Raw genomic sequence first — 6,136 nt, 5'->3', positions numbered from 1 at the left:
CGGACGATCTTTGCTAGGAGAGACAGCTTGGTGAACAAGTTTGCTCGGTTACACGTATGCTTCGGGAAAAGGAGCATAGCCAGATTGCAGTTTTTCGGTAAACTGAGACTTGTATATAATGCGATTAACAAGAAAGAGATTAAGTAGCTGGCTGGCATTGTTTCCTTGAAAAAGCAGCGCCAGTTTATGTTGGGGGAAGTAGTAACGATTGGAAGTCTGTACTTCGCAACAATCACCGATTACGTGCAGTAAATCTCCTAGATTGTAAGCTCTTCTGGGCAGGGTCCTCTCCTCCTATTGTTGCTGTCTGTATCTGTCTGTCACTTGCAGCCCCTATTTAATGTACAGCACTGCGTAATATGTTGGCGCTATATAAATCCTGTTTATTATTAATAATAATAATACCTACATGTGTTAGGTAGTTGTACAATGTAATGGATGGGTGTTCACAAAAAATGATTTTATCCTGCAATGTTGTATGTATGCGACTATCCACAGAGCTCAGCAGACAAAATCGTTTAAAGTAGTGGTAACATACGTAACTGTGGGCATGATCATTCATTGTCTGATCACATCTGTACACATGTTAGAGGTTGACAGATAATCACTAGAACTAATATATCTGAGCTGATCATTTGTTGCACCGGAGAATCATACTTACATAGTAAAGCTGCATACACACGTGCAATTATCTTTCACGATCCTTTCCAACCACAAAGGACTGCAAAATGCATGAACGAGTGCTGTACATACAGCACTGTTCTGCTCTATGGAAAGAGGAGAGGAGAACGACAGAGCGACACCCCGCTGCGCTCTCTTTCTCTTCCCTTGCATTAGGATCGTTCGTCGTCCATCATCCGTGGATCTGCCAGGACGGTCGTTCGGATAATGGAGGACAGACTCTGTCTGATATCGGCCCTGAGACAATTATAGGGCGAGAACAATTTGAATACATGATTATCTAACAGTGTCAGGAATTGTTCGAGGGTTATCCCTATTGAATCGTCACCTGGCAAGGGATAATTTCACTTAGGCAAGGGATAATTCACTTAGACAAGTGATTGTGGTTATAGTTAATGTAAGAAATACCCAATCGCATGCATAAAACGCTTTAAAAAAAAAAAAAGGATGCTTTCGCATGATTGGATGGTTGAAGTCAGCAAAGAAGGGGATTATTTGCAGTAATTCAACCCCATAGTGTATGTACAGTTCATCTATTTTTCAGTATATCTGGAATCCTGCTTTACTGCATACAGTTTTCTTTTAATTGAATTTACTGCAAAGTTTCTTACCTGGAGACGGGCAGATTTATACTTTTAGCTCCCCTGCTGTCCTAACTTGTGCTGCCATTCTCCTAACAATAACTGCCTTTGATGCTGACACACACAAAAGCATAGCGAAAGCTGTTCCACTAGAACAAAAGAGAGAGCTAGAGGGGAGAGAGAGAGACATGGATGGATTGGGAAGAGAGGGAAGAGGGTCTGGAGAGAGACAGGGGAGGGCAAAGTGAGTGCAATGGAGGGAAGAGACAGATAAAGGGAGAGGGGAGAGAGAGATAGGGGGAGGTGGGAGAGAAAGAAGAAGGAAGAGAGATGGCTGGAGTGATGAGAAAAGAGAGTGAGAGTGGAAAGAAAAGGATAGTGGTGAGTGGGAAGGAAAGAGAGAAAGTGGAGTACGAACAGAAATGGGGTATTAGGAGGGAGAAAAGAATAGAATGATAGAAGTGATACCTTCAATAGAGATGTTTAGTAAAATAAGACTTATGTTGGGTACCAGAAGAAGGGCTGATATGTACCCTAATTACAACAAACCTTACTATCCTCAAACAAATCCCTAAAGGGTCAATCTATCCAAAACTGATATTTTAGATATAAATAGACTAACCCCAAAAAATCTCTGGAGGGCCTTTAAGTGTTCTAAGTTCCCAGATCTGTACACCTGCTGAGGTCACTGAGGGGTTCCGCCATCCCTGGTGCAGTTATCATTTGTGGAGAGTGTAAAAGGAGGCGCTAGCAAATACTAGAGATCAGAAGTACAGGTAGTCCCCGAGTTAAGGACATCCGACATATGAACAACTCCTGGATACGAACAAACAGGCTTCCCTGCTCCTTCGTGTGCAGGTCATAGGCTTGATGGGGCGAATTGCATGACTTGCAGAGGAAATCTTTTGCTAAATGCAGCTGAGTCTGAGCTCTTCTGAAAGCTCTTGTAACTCTTTAATGACCAAGACAAACTCTGCAGTTGTTTTGTTTGCAAATCAAAGCTCCAGCTCCAGAATTTAATAAATGTCTAGGCACCATAAAGTTTTTTTTTTTGCTTTGTTTGTGATTAACTCACAGTGAAGATTTTATACAGTAACTGACACCACGCTGCCTAAAAATATGTTGGGACAAACATCTGTCCTAATTGCATTTAATAAAATAATGTACCTGTTCTGACACATACAAATTCAACCTAAGAACAAACCTACAGTCTCTATCTCGTATGTAACCCGGGGACTACCTGTAATTATCTGCTTATTTGTTTTGGGTTGGTAACAAAATATTCAAGTTTTTTTTTTTTAAAAACAACTAGTTATAGTAGCCTCCATGTTAACTTTTTCATAGAAAACATATCCTTTGTCACCTAACCCCTATTCTGCGACATACTCACGTCAGCTCAAGCCAAGAGCTCTTGTAGGTCCCACAGTGTTGGTGGCAGAAGACAACCGTTCGTAACACTGTGGATTGAGCAAATTATTTCCCAAGTCAAGTATAGGCAGTAGAAGGTGACAAAAAGCTTCCTATGAATATACTTCTGCTGGCCACACACTTGGAATTTTTTAACAGTTTCAAGCAGATCTCTAGAGTAAAATAAATAAATTCTGAACATTGTCACAAACAAGGTGCAAATTTCCTGTGGGCAGTGGGTCAAATCCTTGTTCTGAAAATCAGTGCTGCTGGTATCTGCCTGCTCAAGGTGTATCCAACATCTAGTTCTTCCATGGGCACCGTGGTCCTCCTGCCAGCTGCTACATCACTGGAAGACAAATGTAACATATTTAAAGCTTGCCTCTAGACAGGAATGCAATGCTTAAACATTATTACAAATGGCCTACTAGAGGGCTGGGGAACTTTCCCCTGGGCTCCACTGATGTGCCCCAAAATGAACTAAAAGGATATATGCAGGGTTGACAGGGCTCTATTGGCAGTGAATGGCATGGAATCAACAATCATGCCTACAGAGATACTGCCAGCAATGTTGGAGGGGAGCAGGTAGGTTAATTTATGTATGGGTCAGTAGGCTGACCTGCATATGAAAGCATATAAGAGTAATATTGACTATTGATAATATAGTAATATTGATATTCACTCATCTGCTTTCATTTTAGAGTAGGAATTTTTGTCTCATGGGTAGGAAGGTGGCTAGGCTAGGCTCCCATAATAAGAAATTTGATGTTCTCATAGAAGAGTGGGCTTTGTAAGACTTGTCTACAGTGCACATTACAGAGTGTGTTGTTGCAATGCTTTGCAGTCTGTTTCCTTTGAATAAACCCCAGTGCACCCCCCACTCCAGCCTATCTGTAGGGTCCTGTGCCTATAAAGGACCTGCAACTGAGAAATTATGTAATCTGTCATTAATGACCTGGTTGGTGTTCTGATCCCCTGTCCTCAATACCTTCTGAATCACTGACCCAAAATGAGTATGCAGTTCAGATATCCAGCTAATTGTCCGCACAACTTTTGCCACAGTTTACAGCATAATTGCTGCAGATGTGTGACTGAATCTGCTTTATATTCAGACAGTTCTCATCACCTGTCGGTGGTAGGTACACTTTAAAACTAAAAGTCCAACACTCGCATACATGTGTGAGTGTTTAGACAAGGCTGTTCTATCAGCTGACTGCAGTCCAGTGTTATTAATCCTTAGAAGGGAGCTGATGTATTTGATCCCTGCCCAGAATACAGCTGCCACTACGTCATTCCAAGAGTGGCACGTATATCAACATTAACACTTATGTGAGTCAGTTTAAAGAAAAAAAAACAAACCTGTCCTGGAATAAACTTAGAAGTTACTGTAGATAGCTTGTCCTTTTAAAAAGGCTGCTTGCCCGATTGTCATGTCTATCCTCTGCTTAGTATATTTAGTTCACTGAGCCACAGCAAACAGGCAGATCAGGACCTGAGTGATGGGATAGTATTTTCAATTATTGCATATGGAAGATAGTAAAGATAACAACCTCCGCAATCCTAACGCAAAGTGTTTTATGCTTGGAGGTGCATTTTGGCACACTTCATGAGCCAGCCTATCCAAAATGATTGGACTGCAATACACAAAATATAAATTTTTGTTGCAAGGCACATTTATAGCTGTGAGAAACTATGAGCATATGAGGATGACTTATTCAATAACTGCTTCATGATTCTTTAAAACTGAGCCAACTGAGTCAAAACCTCATTAACTGATAGGGTGTAATGTGATATTCTTTATTAAATACAAAATTACAGAACACTTCTTCAGTGGAGGAAATGTCCTACATCCCTTTGCCCCTGGCCCTAGATACTCTGACTGGGGGTATAATCCAGTACTGTTCAATAGCTTGTCAAAAGAAAAATGCACAATCTCTGAAGTCATACAGTGCCTGAGCCAGGGCATTACACCCTGACACTTACTGCCCTAGATGCCAACTGCACCCTGACCCTCCAGTGCCCTATATCCAGTTTGCATACTCACACCCAGTGCCATAGATGCCGACTGCACCCCAGCACCCAGTGCCAGATAATCTTTGCTGTAAGTCCTACCATCTGCTAAAGTTTAAACCGGTAAACAGGTAAACTTCTATGTTTCCTGAATTTGGCTTCTGAGATATTTTGTATCTTGTGCGAAAGCAGAAAAAGTAAAAGCAATATTGGCATCTTTTCATCTCCCCATTCTCTGCTTGCTCTGTGTCAACAGGGCCTAAAGAGTTTAGATTATGTTGGTTCAGCCTAGTATCGTTTACCACTGCAGGGCACCAAGCGGTAGGCAAAAGAAATTATAGGTGGTAACCACCAGGCTTTTTTAGGTGTTAAATCTATCAATTAAAAGGGGTACAATTTTTTTTGGTCACTGCATGTAGCACCTGAAAAACTGGAGCAACACAACCTGGGGGAAAAAAACATTGGGGTGGCTAAATGTAGTTAAGCACAATACCACGCCAGTCAGAAACTCGCTTGAGGGACTAAAAATGCTTTTACCGTGCTCTCTGTTCAAAATACACATGATGCAGGTTTTTCTTAATGACGCTTCTTAAATATTTACCATAATGTAACCAGTGAGGTCCTCTTTTTATGTTTATAATTCCATTTGCTGCAGCACTCCAGAGAGTCAGACCATTACTCAACGCTAAGCGCTGCAGTTTGAGTCTTTAACACTCGGTATTAGCAGCTCACTGCTAATGGGGTGTCAGAGTATTTTAACCCTTTGCTGCAAGCAAATAGAACAAAAAAAACATTTACTACTGTGAATACAGCCTCATTACATTACAGTATTTGATGGAGCTTCAAATAAACTTTTTAATAAATAGAAAGTAATAATGTTTTTGTAGCAACAAAAGTGTGTGTTCACTGTTTACAAAACTTTACTTTTCAGGAATTTGTATCTTCATGCCAGTAGGTGGTGTGTTCCCACTTGTGCTCAGCAAACATGATGATTGTATTTGTTAATAAGATCATTTTCTTTTCTTGGCCTTTACTATATTAACTAATAAAATAATAGGAAAATAGTTTTTGTTCAACAAATGATTTAGGGTCGATTCTTTAAGCATTTGTAATGATTTTCATACTTTGCACAGACCCTATACCCTACATAGAACATACTGTGATAAATAAATGAAGATGTGTCAATCTAAATTAAATGGCATAGACACACAAAAAGTTTGCTGATCCGATACTGTTTCTTCTTCTTTTTATAATTCTCTATGGTAGTGTAGGTTCTGATTTTTATATAGCCCAGTTATATAATGCTTCAAATGAGAGATTATTATCACAAGGGCAGATTTAAAGATAGGCTATTATTGTACTGTTTACCCTCAAGTACACCTGTTATGGGTTTAAAGCAGTTGTATAGTTATACAAATGCTAGTATACGTTAGTTATACGAATTATAGTTATACGAA

The sequence above is a fragment of the Pyxicephalus adspersus genome, chromosome Z (assembly GCF_032062135.1).
Source record: "Pyxicephalus adspersus chromosome Z, UCB_Pads_2.0, whole genome shotgun sequence".
NCBI lineage: Eukaryota > Metazoa > Chordata > Amphibia > Anura > Pyxicephalidae > Pyxicephalus > Pyxicephalus adspersus.
Note: the sequence above shows the minus strand (reverse complement) of the source record.